We start from the raw sequence: 16,656 nt of genomic DNA on the forward strand, positions 1-16,656 counted from the left end.
TGCGTCCTTCTCGACCAATCCTATTTTAGCTGCGCGATATGGAGTGAGAGAATTTTCCCTCAGTACTCCAAGGAAGATTTTATATTCCTTCCTTCGTAGTGAGAGAATAAATTTGGTTGATTTCGTGTTGCAAGTTCTTAGCATTATTTTAGCAATCCTGTGGGAGGTCAAGCTTTCGCATACAGACTGTGGTTCCTCTTCTAGTTCCGTCTTCAAGACTGCGAGAGAGGGATATATGTTCGACTTGCTGATCCTAGGCAAGCGGTTGCCTGCTTTATCAAACTAGTTAACTCATTTTTCTCTATTCCTTTGTACCCTGGTACCCAGCAAATTGTGACCCGTCTACTCTCACAGAGTTCGTCCATTTTAGATCTACAGTGTTGCACTCATTCCGAGCTAGCCATTACAGCCATTATTGTTTTAATAGCAGCTTGACTATCGGTGAAGATGTTTGTGCGAGTATCGGGGAGGTGACATTTCCACCGCTAATTCCGCTGCTTTGGTTTCAGCATAGCCTGAAAGGCTTTTGAAGATCAAACTGCGCAGAAGACAGGCGCTAAGCGAGGAGGACCTCCTATTTGTGGGGTGCGTCTTGATCTCGTTCCACAAATGGGGGAACCTACAGTTTTCCGCCGACTTGGAACGGCAAATATTTTTTATGAGGAGTTTATTCACGACAGAAATACACTCGGAGGTTTGCCATTGCCTACCGAGATGCGACCGCTATTAGAAAAAACATTTTTCTTCATTTTGGTGTTTCACCGAGATTCGAACCAACGTCTTCCGAATGGTAGTCACGCACCAACCCATTCGGGTTCATCTGTAAAGAAATTGCGTATGCGTGGTGGTTGGGTTCTAAGCCCTTCTCTCAGCCATTATGTTCTATTACAAAACCAGGCCTCTTACTTACTCTATACTTGTGGAATAACGTAGTCGGACCGACCTTCCGTTTATGTCCTGTATGTTACTGAGACCAAAAACCCCTTGGTGAGAATTGTCGAGTCATCCTCAGCCTTAGTGCAGATATTTTGGCTGAGTTTCTTACTACTAATTTGATTGTATGCCGCTGTTGGAGTTATGCTCATAGCGCCGGTTACACATCTTCCTGCAATCCTTTGCACGCTTTCCAATATATGTATTTGGGGTAAGTCAATTTATCACACGCCGTCCACCATACTAGTGAACTACAGAACATTATTGATCTAATAATCGACATATATATCCAATGTTTGAGTACGCGAGATAAGCCCGAAGTCTTACCAAGCATTTTCCTGCATGCCTATATGGCATTAGAAGCTTTCTTTGCTCTTTATCGGTGGTGACCAGTTGGGATGTTTGTACTTTCTTGTGAAGAGTACTAAATCCGTCTTATCTGCATTGACTTCCAGTCCGACCACTTGTAGATTCCTCTGAGGCTCTTTGTGAGTATTTCACTCATCGTTTGAGGACACCTACCTGAGATGATAACCGCCATGCTCTCGCTATAAGTCGTTTGGAAAAAATCGGTGATAAAGGAAAAGTGCACGTAATAATCTCATTTTTCTTATAGAGACATCATTCCATCAGTGTAAAACTTTTGTGGTTTCTCGGCGAAAAACTGCGACAAGTAATTTTCACAGGCTTCTCTTGAAGCCAACTTTACTCCATTAAGGAAGTTCTGCATTGGCCGAAACAAATGGTAGTCCGATGGTGCAAGGTCAGGGCTATATGGTGGATGCATCAAAACTTTCCAGCCAAGCTCTCCCAAAGTTTTTTTTCGATTGCTTGCTTTAATCTCATCAGTTGTTGACAGTAAAGTGTAGAATCAATCGTTCGAGCAGGCTGGAGCAGCTCATAGTGGATGATTCCTTTCCAATCCCACCAAACACACAGCATAACCTTTCGAGGCGACAATCCTGGCTTTGCGATTATTTGTTGAGCTTCACCACCCTTGCACCATGATCTTTTTCGCACATTATTATCGTATTTGATCCACTTTTCGTCTCCTGTTACCATTCGCTTCAGAAATGGTTCGATTTCATTTCGTTTCAGCAAAGAATCGCAGATGTTCATTCGGTCCATTACAATTTTCACAGACAATTCATGTGGTACCCAAACATCGAGCTTCTTTTTGTAACCAGCCTTTTTTAAATGGTTCAAAACCGTTTGAGGATGAATGTTTAGTGCCTTGGCGATGTCATGGCAGCTTATGTGACGGTCCTGGTCAATCTTTTCCATAATTTCATCGACTTTTTCAACGATAGGTCGACCGGAGCGAGCGAACCATTGTTGTGCTACACGAACTGATACAGCATCGTCTCCGTAAACTTTACAAATTTCATTGGTGGCTTGCGTGGCATTCTTCCCTTTTGTATACAAAAATTTTAAAATATAGCGAATTTCTTCATTATTTTCACTCATTTTTGAACAGCTATAACTTTTTTTCAACTCTCCGAATTTAATTTTTTTTTTTGTTAAATGAAGCTTAAAATGTCACCTTTCTACACCATATGATATGACACAATATGATTGGTAGCACTGAAGATAGATGACTCCAACGACATCTATTGACAAAATACGAAAAGACTTTTTCAACTACCCAATAGTAGGATTGCACTTCGACTTCACGGGCTTTTGCGAACTCTACTCATCAGAGTACTTCAACCACATCCAGTTCTCTTAATAAACTTAAGATAGAGCTGGGTTGGGCTGAGCGTATGTGCCTTTCCTTCTGCCGAGGCCGATGTATCTTATCCTTATCCTTCTGCGCGCAATAGAAGAAGAAAGTGTGCTGGAGTTTCCGAGGATTAGTCGCAAAAACGACAGCAGTCAGTGGGCCATATCCTAAACCGGCTGCGCAACCTGCATCAACATCTGAGAATGCTCATGCCGCTCAGAATGGCAAAGCGTGAACTGAAACTGAAAAGTTCATTAATACTTCTTTTGAAAATCTTTTATTGCCAAATTAGGTGGAACTTCTCGTTTTTATCCGATTGAAGTATTGGTTTGGTAAAAAAACACCGCTGTGGACGCTCCTTAAAACGATTTTACCCAGAAGATTTTCGTGCAGGGTGCTGACGCATACATATACATACACACACATAATATATATATGCAGCTACAAATGTGAACATATATGAGAATGGTGTCAGCGATTCTGACCGTTTCGCGTTCCTTTTTGCCGATTTCCTTCTTTTAACCGTTATTAATCTCTTTTTTATTATTATGAGTATTTTGTATTTCTTGCTCTTTTTCAATCTTGCGATGATCTCATCGATTGCATCACAGCTTTAAATTTCGTCATTTCGCAAGTAACTGCGAAATGGTTGCAATTTTTTTTTTTTGTAAGTAAAAACAAAGAACTGCAAATATGTGTACGTAATTGAGTATTTTTTATTTATAATATGCATAAAATTGCTGCAAATCACTGAAGAAAAAGAAAACCAATGTGCAACTAATATTCCCTGCTGGGAAAAATAATACAAATTCATAAAATCTCATGCAGTGAGGTGCGAAATTTTTAGACCGATACAAAAAACTAAGTCATTCTATGTAATACAAGTTGGCACAAAATTAATCACCCTATCGGAAATTTATAATTTTTGCAAATGTCAATCATATTTGACACTTGTGAACTAGGCGGCGCAGTCTAATGCAGTCAAAATAAAAACTTCCATCATTCAAAACCATTGATTTTTTATTTTGTAAAAAATGTATTGAAAAACAAAACTGGATGATTAATTTCGCGCCACCTTATTTATACATATATTGTATAATTGGCACTTACACCCTTTATTGGATGTTAAGCCGAGCTCCTCCTCCTATTTGAGCTATGCGTCTTAATGTTTTCCCACAAACGGAGAGCCCTACAGTTTTATGCCGCCGGCAGATGGTCTATTATGAGGAGTTTTTTCACTTCAGAAATACAGTCGCAGGTTTGCCATTGCCTGCCGAGAGACGATCGCTATTTCATACCCGGATTTCGAAACCGGGCACCACGGAATGACAGTCATACACCAACTCATTCGGCTACAGCAGTCACCTCTATTTTATAAAGACTTATAATTACTCTGGCAACATTCCGACAGTTTTTTTAGAACTGGCAGAATTGTTTGTCAGTTGTGGGTGACAGTTGACAAGCAGCTAACGTGCCAAACCACTTACCTCTGCTCATCTCAATTTTGTATGACAAAAATATTAGCCAGTTAGAAAATGTTTCTTATGGAAGAATTCAGAAAGTTAAGAGGTATTCCGTAGGCGGCTAAGAATGCTAAGTATGCAGCATGCCACTGTATATTGCTAATCCCGAGCCTCCCTGTACTCAGAGTGTGACTTCGAGAGTTAACAACAGCTTCTGATCCCGTAAATTGCTGATCCGAATCGGTCTGGAAGTAGTGATTTTTCAAATTCAACAAATACAAGTTAATATGCGTACGACTGCTGGCACATATCGACTATATTGAGATATGTATGTAGAAGTTCACGCAAGTGAGGGAAGGATGCTGTCTATAGGGCAACGCTGCGATCGAGCGCAACGTGAGTCATGTGGGATCGGTATCGCGGGGCCGTCCCACTACCCAGACATGACGAGATGAGAATAGCGATAATGCGGCTAAAGAACATCAAAACCGCGGGATCTGATGGGCTGTCGCCTGAGATATTCAAACATGCCGGCGATGAGCTAGTAAGGTGCATGCAGGGTGATGCTGCAATCTGTGCCAAATACTGCGGGATGATTGTTCAAAATATCACGTATAAGGTTCTAGTGAGCGTATTATGTGAATGGCTAAAGCTCACCATCAACCAACTGAGTGGACCTTATCAATACGGCTTTAGACCTGGACAATCCACATTCGACCAGATATAGTATTCTTGTGACTCCTTTAACCTGATGTTGGAAAAGATCGCGCGAGCCGCAGAATTTTATCGCTCAATTGAGAAATAAAGTCCTCTCTTGATGAACAAATCTAACACTCTATACGGTTATAAGCATGGAGTGTTTGAGAGAAAGATGCTGCGGAAGATTTTTGAACATTTGCACGTTAGCGACGGCGGGTATCGTAGGCGAGCTACATGAGCTTTATGGGGACATAGCACAGCGAATAAAGATCCAGCGGCTACGTTGGCTGGGTCATGTTGTCCGAATGGATACAAACGCTCCGGCTCTGAAAGTATTCGATGCGGTACCAACTGGTGGTAGCACAGGAAGAGAATGGACTCCTCTGCGTTCGAAAGATCAGGTGGAGAAAACTTGGCTTTACTTGGTGTTTCCACCTGGTGCCAATTAACACGAGAAAGAAAGGGCTGGCGAACTTTGTTATATTCGGCAAAAATCGCGTAAGCGGTTATCGCGCTAATCAAGAAGAAGATACTTTGGCGTCAGTATCTCCTCTTATCAGAAAACACGCGCACGCTGTATCCACATCTCTGTTGACACTTATACTTTTGCAGTCATGTGCAAAGGACTTTCTTTTATCTAGAGCCAGCGTTAACCTGAAATCCGATGGAGAATCTCTCTTGTCAACGTAGCATTTTTTGGGCTGAAAAAGTAAAAATCGGAGTAGTAAAGTTCTCTTAGGCCAATTAGAGGCCCCTTCGGATACCACCGGATCTATCCTATCCTTACACTACTTGGTTCTCCCTAAACCATTGTGTGACCTTTAAGAAGCTGGCTATACTAGCTAGTTTGAGATCCGCAACATCCGCAATCTTTTCCAGAAAAGGAAGACCGACCTATCACAACCATTTTCTTCACATAGCCGTGCAACCGTATAGAGGATGTTCGACTGTCTCTTCCTCTTCTATATCCTGACAGCTTCTACAATAGTGCCACTAATCTACTGGTATAACTTCCTATTAGACAGTGCCCAGATAGGACACCTACTACGATTCTTAACCATTCGGGCCTTGTTTGTCTACTGATAGCGCAGCTGTTTAATTGTTTCCAGTTGGAATTTGCAACAGTAATGGTTTGTGTGTCTATTGGAAGTTTACACGTTGCCAAGGGCATGCGTCTGTCGATCTTGTCCTGATTAATTTGGAGTGAGGAGCCCAATCTAGCTAACTGATCTGCCTTACAGTTACCCTCCTTAATGTTGCTATGTCCTGGCACACAGAGTAGATTAGTAGAAAAATACTGTGCACGTTGGACGATAACACATCCGATTTGTCGGCCGTTGAAGTGGTGGAGGAAAAGATTATGGTTAAGATTTATACACTTTTAAGAGAAACCCAGTAGCATCTTCTATGCCATTGTCCAGCTATCAAAAAAACGATGCTATATTACCTGGGTACTCTCAAGAAAGAGTAGAATATATCCCTATTAGCATATTTTCGCTAAAAGAAAAAACAAAATGGTATCGCTATGGACCAAAAAGGTCTTTGTGCAGCTTCGGCCAGCCAGCATAAAGGTCCATAGATTACCTTTACGGATTGAGGAACTAACTATCGTATTATACGGAAAGTATACAATGCGGCAACTGGTATTGGTCGAACTGGAGAGAGAAGCCTTGCTTAAGGGAGTTTAAGAAGGTAATAGATGTCTCCCGATGAATGTCGTTAGTAGTCTCTCTAAACGCTTTCCGGTCCAGCAGTTGTCGATTTGTTTTGTCCTAAATCTTGTCGGCGTAATTGAAGAGGTGCCTTCTGGACGTGCCTGGAATCTGCGGTAGCACCCTAGCAGTTGCTGAGCAGTTTCTTGTGCTTCTTCATAGGGAGCTACTGTGCCTCGTTATGTAGGTGTTGTAGTGGGGACATCAGTAGGCATCCCATCGCTGTCCGAATAGCAGTGTTTTGGCAAATCTCAAGTTTTGTCCACTGCGTATCAGATTCCTATTGTAGTTCCAGGCGACCAGACAGGCGCTGCGTAATTTAGAACCGGCCAACCAATTGCTTTAAATGACGCCAACAACATTTCTTTGTATTTGCCTCAAGTACTGCTGGTTAGCGATTTGAGGACCTTGTTGCGGTTTTGGACTTTAGTAGCATTCCCATGACAGCCGGTTCTACGTTACCAGAACGACTCGCCCAGGGACCGCCCCAGTAACCAAGCCCTGTCTAGTGTACCATACCTTCTAATTTGTGGTATGCGTAAGTGGTAAGCTGTTCCACAATTCGAGGAAATGCATTAGTGCCCCGGTGATAGCGAGCAAATTCGCTTAGTTGCTTTTATGGAAGAAGAGATTTAATGCGACCTATTAATCGATTTAAATTCACTAAAGGCGCCGCCACTTCGCTACTAGTGGATTTTCCTGCTGGGTTATCACTAATTGATTCGTTCCAGATCGCCGTCACTCAACCGAACATCTCAAATATATGCCAATCCAGGTGTTGTCAGCTGACACGCGTTTTCAATGCATCGTACACTGGTGCACATTGGCATCAACTAAGCAACCTTAAAGCAATCAAGCGAATTCAACAATCTTCGAGGTACAAATGTCTAACTCTCAAAGTAAATTGGATCTGCTTCATTTTTCACTAAAAATCTCTTAAATGTCTATGAACGAATACGTATTTTGTCACACGCCGTCACTCATCTCCCACAACCTATGTACGTATGTGTGTTCGTTTACTTTTGTATATTTGTATGCGTTGTTATTCATAATTTTCTAAAGCCACATGGCAACTATTTTTGCGATTACTATTAAAACGTCAACAAGAGTGTTAATAATTCATTAAATTTACAGACTAAATGAAATGTATGTATGTGTGTATGCATGTATGTATGTTTGTATGTATGTGTCTATGTATATATTATACTTACTCCTACACTACAACAATGCATTAATGCGTATAACCGCATTTTGGTATTTTTCTTGCCATTCAATAATTAGTTGCCAGCGTCGTTTTTATTAGCTGTCAGCTCAAAAAGATTGTCTTTTGTAAAAATAAGAAGTTATTAAATTTGTGTATTTTTTCTGTCCATTGTCATACAATTAATTTTCTTTAATAACAGCCGAAGGCTATGCGCGTATACATACATGCAAATATTTCTTGAAGATAACTGAATACTGCCCTTCGGCCATAGATGGTAATGGAAAACCGGTACACTTTTTATATTGACTTCGTGTATTTTGCGGTGCTCGTAATTGGTAATGGTTAATTAGCTGTAGAATTAAGTCTTAAAAAACTTTTTATACCCAGTGCACTTTAAGTGAACTTGCTCACTTAACTGCTACATGTAACGTATGAATGTACAATAGGGTGTATCACCAAAGAGATTGCGGTTTTCCACCGCAATTATAAAATTGGTTATAGGTATTTTAAGACGTCTGCAAAAATATTTCGAAAATATATAAAAATTTGCCTGAGCTAGACCGTATTGAAAAATCTTCCAAAAACCGGGGTTTTTATAAAAAAAAAAAATTTTAAAAGTATTTTTCCCAAACAATTCCGTTAGCCGACACAAGAGTTTAAGCCTAAAAGTTTTGCAGGAAATTTTAAAAAATCTTTAACGGGCACAGGAATATAGAGGGAAATGAAATTGCCGATGAGCTTGCCAGGAAGGGGGCGGCAGAACCAAATTCGACTGCCCTCTTCTCAGACATCGGTATCCCCTTGGCCGTCGTTAAAGGGAAACTACACAACTTCTTTCTAAGAAAAGCGCAAGACAGATGGAGGTCTGTCTCATCGTGTGCCATTTCAAAAGCACTATGGCCTCAATACGATATAAACAGAACGCTTAAGGTGATGGGAACTCCCCGTCATTCAATTTCCAAACTCATTGCGGTGATCACTGGCCACTGGGTGATCGGCACTCACGCGGAGAAGCTTGGAATTCCGTACAACCCCCATTGCAGAAGCTGTGGGGATCCTGCAGAGAAAGAGACTGTGGAACACTTTCTCTGCACATGTCCGGCTTTGGCGGCTAGGCGCTTGAGATTCCTCAGCGTCCCCTTTGGGGATGACTTGATGAAATTCTCCAGCCTAGATCCCTTTCCTCTGCTCCGATACATCAACAGCACTGGATGGCAGTAGACGGTCTTATCTCCTCCCTTAATCCTTTCACAGGTAGTGGTCCACTTTATGGTATCAAAACGGCACGTAAGTGCTACTTGTAGTGTACCTGGGGTACTCTTGCCATCTTACCTACCTACCTACCTAACGGAATCAAAATAATGAGATTTTTGGAGTTATTTTCAAATAGGTATAGCTTATGTAAGTCTAGATAATTTTCGTCAATGTTTTGGCGGAAGTTTTAAGACATAATAAATTCTATAATTCCCATGGAAAAGCAGTATACATTTTTTTTCGTTTTTTTTTTTTTGGATGGAAAGTGTTTAACCCTAAAGTATCTACTAATAGAACCGGGAATTTTCAGATAGAAATACAAGGTGGGGCAAAATTAGTTATCCTAGTTTGTTTTAGAATAACTTTTTTACTAAGTAAAAAAATGATTTTGAGTGATGGAAATTTTTATGTATGTTGACATTTGCGCCTCTATTGCTTATCCGTTCGTATACTGAAGCTGTCAAACGAATTCCAGCTAAGGAGCTTTCCTTCTCTTTCGAATACAGTACCTCTTGCTGCTGTAATAGTTCGGGAGCCAGAGGTCATTTCGACCTCATCATTTCATGCCGACTGATTTTAATACTGAAGGCAGACGCCATCCAATGGATGACGAAACCAACCGTCACCTGGTCCAGTAGCAGTGGGTACGTGCGTGGGATGCTGCGAAACGTGTCGAAAAAAAATGTTTAACAACTCATTTTATATCGGCTGAAATTTTTTTCATGTATTGTTGCCATTTAGTAGAATAAAAAAAAATAGTCAGCTGCGCCGTAGAGGGGGGGAAATACGTCAGCTGAGCGCAATGGTACATTCTTGCTTCGGCTGACGGTCTGCCCACCGCTATAAACGCAGCTGACCATCATTATTATATTTTCATTTGTGTCCAAAATTATGTAAAAAAATTTCAATCGGCACTGTAGTTTTACTTTTCAATTTTTTTTACAAATTCACCTGTACAGCTGACCGCGCTCTCGCTTGCAGTTCAAGCCTTAAATGGAGCGCCTCAGAGCAAGGTAACGCCGCATTTTCTGGTGCGTGCAGCCGGCTCCATCGAATTATAAGACGTTGTCACGTCAAAAATATGATATAGAATCAAGCATGTGGATAATGAGGGCTAGCAGTGACAAGCCGAGCTTGAAGACATAGCACATTTCCTGGCACGCTGCCCAATATTAAGAGAATACAGAAAAGTCTTTTTCGGAAAATTAACCTTAAATAATTCACAACTGATTGAGGTTCTCAATGGGGAAAATGATCATTGGGATAAACTTTTGCGTTTCATTAAATATGCCTCTAGATACAGAGATTACTTAATAAAAGAGTTGAATTGATTTTAAAAACCGTGAACCGAATAATTGTTTTGTACGAAAAATAAATCGACGTTCAAATCAAAATGCATTTCGCGCACTTCGTGAAGAAAATCATCTTCAGTGATGAGGCACATTTTCACCTCAGTGGATTCGTCAACAAGCAGAATTGCCGCATTTGGGCGAATGATAATCCAAGAGTGATTGCCGAAAAACCAATGCACCCACAAAGAGTCGGCCGCATCATTGGGCCGTATTTTTTCCAAAATGAGGCCGGTCAGGCAGTTACGGTGAATAGTGTTCGATATCGTGAGATGATAATGAACTTTTTATGGCCCGAATTGGAAGATATGGATGTGGACAATATGTGGTTTCAACAGGACGGTGCCACTTGTCACACAGCTAACGAAACAATGGCTCTTTTGCGCGAAAAATTTGATGGCCGAATAGTCTCACGTCGCGGCGATGTCAATTGGCCACCAAGATCATGTGATTTGACACCGTTGGACTTCTTTCTTTGGGATTATTTGAAAGAAAAGGTGTACATCGATAAGCCAGCAACAATTCAAGAGCTAAAGGATGAGATAATTCGGCACATTAACGGCATAGAACCTCAATTATGCCTCAGCGTCATCGAAAATTTGGACCATCAGATGGACGTGTGCCGCCGAGGCAGCGGCGGCTATTTGCACGATATTTTATTTCACACGTAATTGAGCCCTACCAATATTATCATAATAAAGAGAAATGATAATAATTTCCTAAAAAAATTGTATTTTATTCAAAATCAACACCGGCCCTTGAAACTTAACCACCGTTTATTTAAGTGAAATAGATATTTTTGTTATGTTCGTTAAGGCATAAGGCGCATTTTACCAGCAAAATTCGAAACGTCGACAAAATTTTCATATACTCGTATGTATGTATGCATGTATGTACGTAAGTAAATGTGGAGTGGAAAAATTATGTGCATTAAATACAGAACTAAAATATATTCATAAGCGAAAATTGTATATCCAGGAGTTTAATTTTATTGCGTAGTTGCAGTTATCAACACAAACTTACAATTGCAATGTTACAGAGCTCTTCTGGCCTCGAACATGTCTCAATGTTATGCGGCAGGGATCCATTGATCCTTTATAAATAGAATTTTCCATGTGCTTGGTCCACACTTTTGACTATTTACAATTGCTTACAGTGTAGTGAGTGGAGTACTCTAAGTTTAGCTATTCTCAAATTCTACTGCGTATTTATGCACATACATACGAGGTGTGTTCAAAAAGTATCGCGAATTTAATGCCAATGAGATCAAGATAACGGAAACGTTTGTATACGTGCGACTTTGCATCTTCCTCTAACTTACGGATTTTTTCGACAAATTAAACTGGCGACACTCTAAAGCTTCTATGCAGTCCAGCATAAAATACGAGGTGTATTCAAAAAGTATTGCGAATTTTGTGTTTTTTTCAAAAATTATTTATTTATTCATTAATATCAATTTGGTCCCCTTCAAAGTAATCCTCATGAAATATTATGCCTTCGAAGCACTTAAAAAAATCATTTTTTTTTTTTATTTCATTTTCATTTTCTTGTTCACCTCCTCCTTCGATGCTGTCTTTATTTCGTCAATCGTAGCGTAACGTCGTCCTTTCATGAGCCTCTTCAGTTTCGGGAAAGTCACAGGGGGCCAGATCTGGGGAATACGGAGGCTGTGGCATCATTAGTGTGTTGTTTTTGGCCAAAAAATCGCGCACAAGCAACGATGTGTGAGCAGGAGCGTTATCGTGAAGCAAGAGCCAATTTTTTCTTCCACAAATCCGGGCGTTTCTGGCGGATTTCTTCGCGCAAATTGCGCATAACTTGCAGGTAATATTCCTTATTGACCGTTTTACCCTGTGGCAAGAACTCATGATGCATAACGCGCCTGCAATCGAAGGAAACGGTAAGCAAAGCTTTTACATTCGACCAAACTTGGCGCGCTTTTTTCGATCTAGGTTCGTGCGGCAGCTTCCATTGAGATGATTGAGCTTTGGTTTCCACGTCAAAGCCATAAACTCACGATTCGTCACCAGTTATGACCCACTGGAGCAAATTTGGGTCGTCGCGGTCGGAGTTCAGATACCAGCATTTCATTAGCAATGTTCATGCGATTTGGTGCCTTTTGGTCGAAATTGAGCAGTTTTGGTACGAATTTTGCGGCGACCCATCTCATGCCCAAATCATTGAAAAAAATCGAATGGCACAAGCCAATCGATATGTCTAGGTCCTCAGCAACTTCTCTAACGGTGATTCGACGATTGGCCAATACTAATATATTATATTTTCTTCAGTTCATCAATTTTTTCGTCTGCTGTTGAAGTGCTCGGGCGTCCGACACGCTTTTCGTCGTTCACATTTTCTCGAGCTTCTGAGAACATTTTGTACCACCGATAAACGTTGCTTTGGTCCAAAGTAGCTTCTCCGTATGACACAGTCAACATTCGGAATGCAATTTCGTTTTTCACACAAAATTTTAAAACAGGTTCTTTGATCCATTTTTCAAAATGGCCGAACTCGTCGGCATGAGTTAGAGACATGACTACCAACATATCGACCTGGGGCTAGCTAGGACACGACTCCGCTCCTTCGGTAAGCCTTTCCTATAGCAAATCAAGGAGATCTCAGACATCGAGATTAAGAATTTGCTGTTATACTTGGGCCTTACTAAATGGATCTGACTTGGAAACAAAAAAAATATATATAAAAATAAAAAAAGGCATCATCACACGAGACAATGGTAGTAAAACGGTGCTGGTCACTAATTACGAGTATTTCAGTGGAAATATTCAACCACTTCAACAACAGAAACAACAACCAACATATCGCCAGAAAAAATTCGAAATTCGCAATACTTTTTGAGCACACCTCGTATATACTTCCCCACACATATATGTATCTATACATGCATAATAAAAATAAGCCCATTCGGAATTAAGTCAGAATATCGGATTTCCTGTGCAAAAGTGGAATATTTCGATGTGCCCTTTAACTATTTTTGGTGTTGTTATAACATTGGAATTACTTCAAAACAAAAATATTGTGTATATATGTATGTATGTAAATTTTGTTTATTCAAAGTACAAAGCACCTCTACACGCGCTGAGTCAAGTCATTTTATCGCATACGCAAACACTTGCGAGCAAATACTTATTAGGGCTTGATCGGCGTCCAGAGTGAATTACTCAAATTCTATTAATTCAACAACTAATACATAATAATGGAAAATACTAAAATGTGTGTGTGTGTTATTTTAATTACAAAAAGCTTTACTTGGAAAAGTCACTACCGCCATAAGCTCTGTTACAAGTTAAGTCCGTTATTGATATGAAATTATAATAACATTTTTAATGAAGATGGTTTTATTTAATCATATAAATATTGAAAAAAAAAAGTTTTAATTTTCATTTGCCATGGTCACCATTTGCTTTTACACAAGCCTTCAAACGATTAGGCCATTCAGCTATTGCAGCACGCACAGTTTTCATGGATACTCGAACCAGGCCATGAGCTCCAATTCTGATCACAAAATGTAGTTCAATGGATTCAGATCTGGACTTCTAGACAGCCCATCTTCTGCGGCTATGAACCGAGGAATATTCTTTTTTAGCCACTGCTGGGTGGTTTTTGCCTTATGGGTTAGAGTGGAATATTGCTGGAAGATCCAACGCTCTCCATTGAAGAGAGTTTTTTAAAACTGAAATTCAAATTTAAAAGATCCAGCCAAGAAGCACCGACAGATTTGATAACTCCTAAAGCACTCAAGCGAAAAAGCCCATTATAAAGGGTTCTCCAATAACAAGTGTTATTGGTGAATGGATTGCGCTATCGAGAGATGATTAACGATTTTTTATGGCCGGAATTGGATGGTATTGATCTGGACAACGTTTATTTTCAACAAGACGGCGCTACGTGCCACACAAGCAACGAAACCATTGATCTTTTATGGGAAAAGTTGCCGGACCGTTTTATCTCTCGAAGGGGTGATCACAACTGGCCACCGAGATCTTGTGATTTAATACTTTGTGACTTTTTTCTTTGGGGCCACGTGAAAGAAAAGGTCTACGCCAACAGCGCATGGTCGATTCAAGACCTCAAAGATGGAATTCGTGAGGCTATCGAGGACTTAGGGCAGCCACTTTGCAATTCGGTGGTCGTGGTGGTTATTTGCCTGATGTTATTTTCCACTATTAACGGCATACCTTCCTCTTTATAATGAAATAAACATCCGATCATTTATATTAAAAAATAGCATTTTTCTTTGAATATCAAAATAACACCTCTGTTTGGAAAACCCTTTATTTAAAGCTCCGAAAAGTGAAAGGGTAGTTAGTCCAGGAGGAAAGGAGAGGTGTAACAGAAGCAAAAAGGTAGGATAGAATAGAGGTAGTTAGGCCTGTGAGAATTTTTCAGATTCTTTGATAAATCTGAAAATATCCTCCAGTGAGAAAACAAATTTTACTCATTCTCATGACATCGGAACCCGAAATTCGTAGCCTTACTCTAGCAAAAGCAGACCTCTCACAGATAAAAAAATACTCAGTGCCTTCCGCTTCTTCTAATTATTCCAATAGTGGTCATATGTTGACCGCATGGATTGTGTCCTGTAATAATACCGATCATCAACCTTCTTTTCTTCCAAGTTTTATAAGAAAGTCCGACAGTTTACTGTTCGGGCTTGTCACAAATCAATTTGCAGTTCTGCAGCGTTCTAGACCGGACCATTGCTCTATATGTACAATAGGTAAATTGCATACATTGATTCCTGCAGAACTGACTCCGATTATTGGCTCCAGTCCCTGTGGGGGTAACGCTGATCCAGAGTTGGCTAATTCAACGGGAATTTCATTACCTTGAACCACTCAGTGTATTGAAGAGAGTACTGCTCTTCAATTGTAGAGAGTACTACTCAACTATTTCACCACGCCTTCTAAGATGGCGTAACGCCTTACGAGACACTCACCACCAAATCATTACGGAGGCTGGATGGCCACACTTCGAACAGCATTTTAGAAGTTTTTGCATAGATATTTTCCGTTTTTCTTTCTTTTTTCGATAGAAAGTCCTTCAAAATACGAGTCTGTTTCCCATTCAACTTCTTCATTTGATCGAAATCTCTTTCCCTGAAGCCATCTCTTCAAGTTTGGAAACAGCCAATAGTCGCTGGGGGCCAAATCTGGAGAATACGGTGGATGGGGAAGCAATTCGTAGTGCAATTCGTTCAATTTTGCCATGACAATCGTTGCAAAAAATGCTGGCCAAGTCTTTTCGAGCAGATTGTTGCGTCTTTGGACGTTTTGGTCGGCTTTGGCCGGCTTCCAACCACTCTGCCAACTGTTTATTCGATTGTGGCGTGTAATGGTGGATCCATGTTTCGTCCATTGTAATGAATCGATGCAAAAACTCGCTTGGGTTGCGGCGAAACAGCTTCAAACAATGCTCAGAATCCATTATTCGTTGTTATTTTTGGTTGATTGTGAGAAAGCGCGGCACCCATCTTCCGACTAGCCTTTTCACACCCAAATGTTCATGCAAAATCGTTCCTACTGACCCTTTCGATATGGTTACGGCCTCTGCTAACTCGCGCACTTTCACTTTACGATCATTCAGAATGATACGATGGATTTTTTTGATGTTTTCTGGAACAACTGCTTCATTTGGACGTCCTGAACGCGCTGCGTCCTCAGTGCCCGTACGACCGCATCTAAATTCACGAAACCATAGTTCAACGGTTCCGATTGACGGAGCGGAGTCCGAATAATACTTCCGTACCCATTGGTGTGTTTCCACAGTGTTTTTTTTAATTAAAAATCAATCAATACGCGAAATTCTTTTGAATCCATTTTTTTCACAAAACCAAAAGTAGCTTCACTTAAACGACTGTAACTCACAAACTAATCGGCAAAATGTCATGAAAATTTGACAAGTAGCTCCTAAAGGGCGGTTTTCACTAAATACCATATGCTTTTGATATTGACGCCGCCATCTATGCCTCACCTTACGAACTTAAGGGGGAAGTCTACTGTGAATTTTTCAAAAAATCAATTTTTTTTTATTAGCTTAAAAAATACTTTGAACCCTCTTAAATAAGGTACAATATGTGTTACAGCTGGCTAAATTTGTCTTCGTTGAAATTTTGACCTTTTCCCGAAGCGCTCCAAAGCGCGTACCTGCGGCACATGAAACTTTAAACGCATTTTTCTCGAAACTAAGTTTTTGTATACGGTGTACACGATATCTCGAGTTCTGATAAATAAATCAGCTTAAAAATTTAATTATATATTCTCTGTAATAGTGTCTCTCGTCTGACATAGGATTTTTTTGA

The sequence above is a fragment of the Anastrepha obliqua genome, chromosome 3, assembly GCF_027943255.1.
Source record: "Anastrepha obliqua isolate idAnaObli1 chromosome 3, idAnaObli1_1.0, whole genome shotgun sequence".
Classification (NCBI taxonomy): Eukaryota; Metazoa; Arthropoda; class Insecta; order Diptera; family Tephritidae; genus Anastrepha; species Anastrepha obliqua.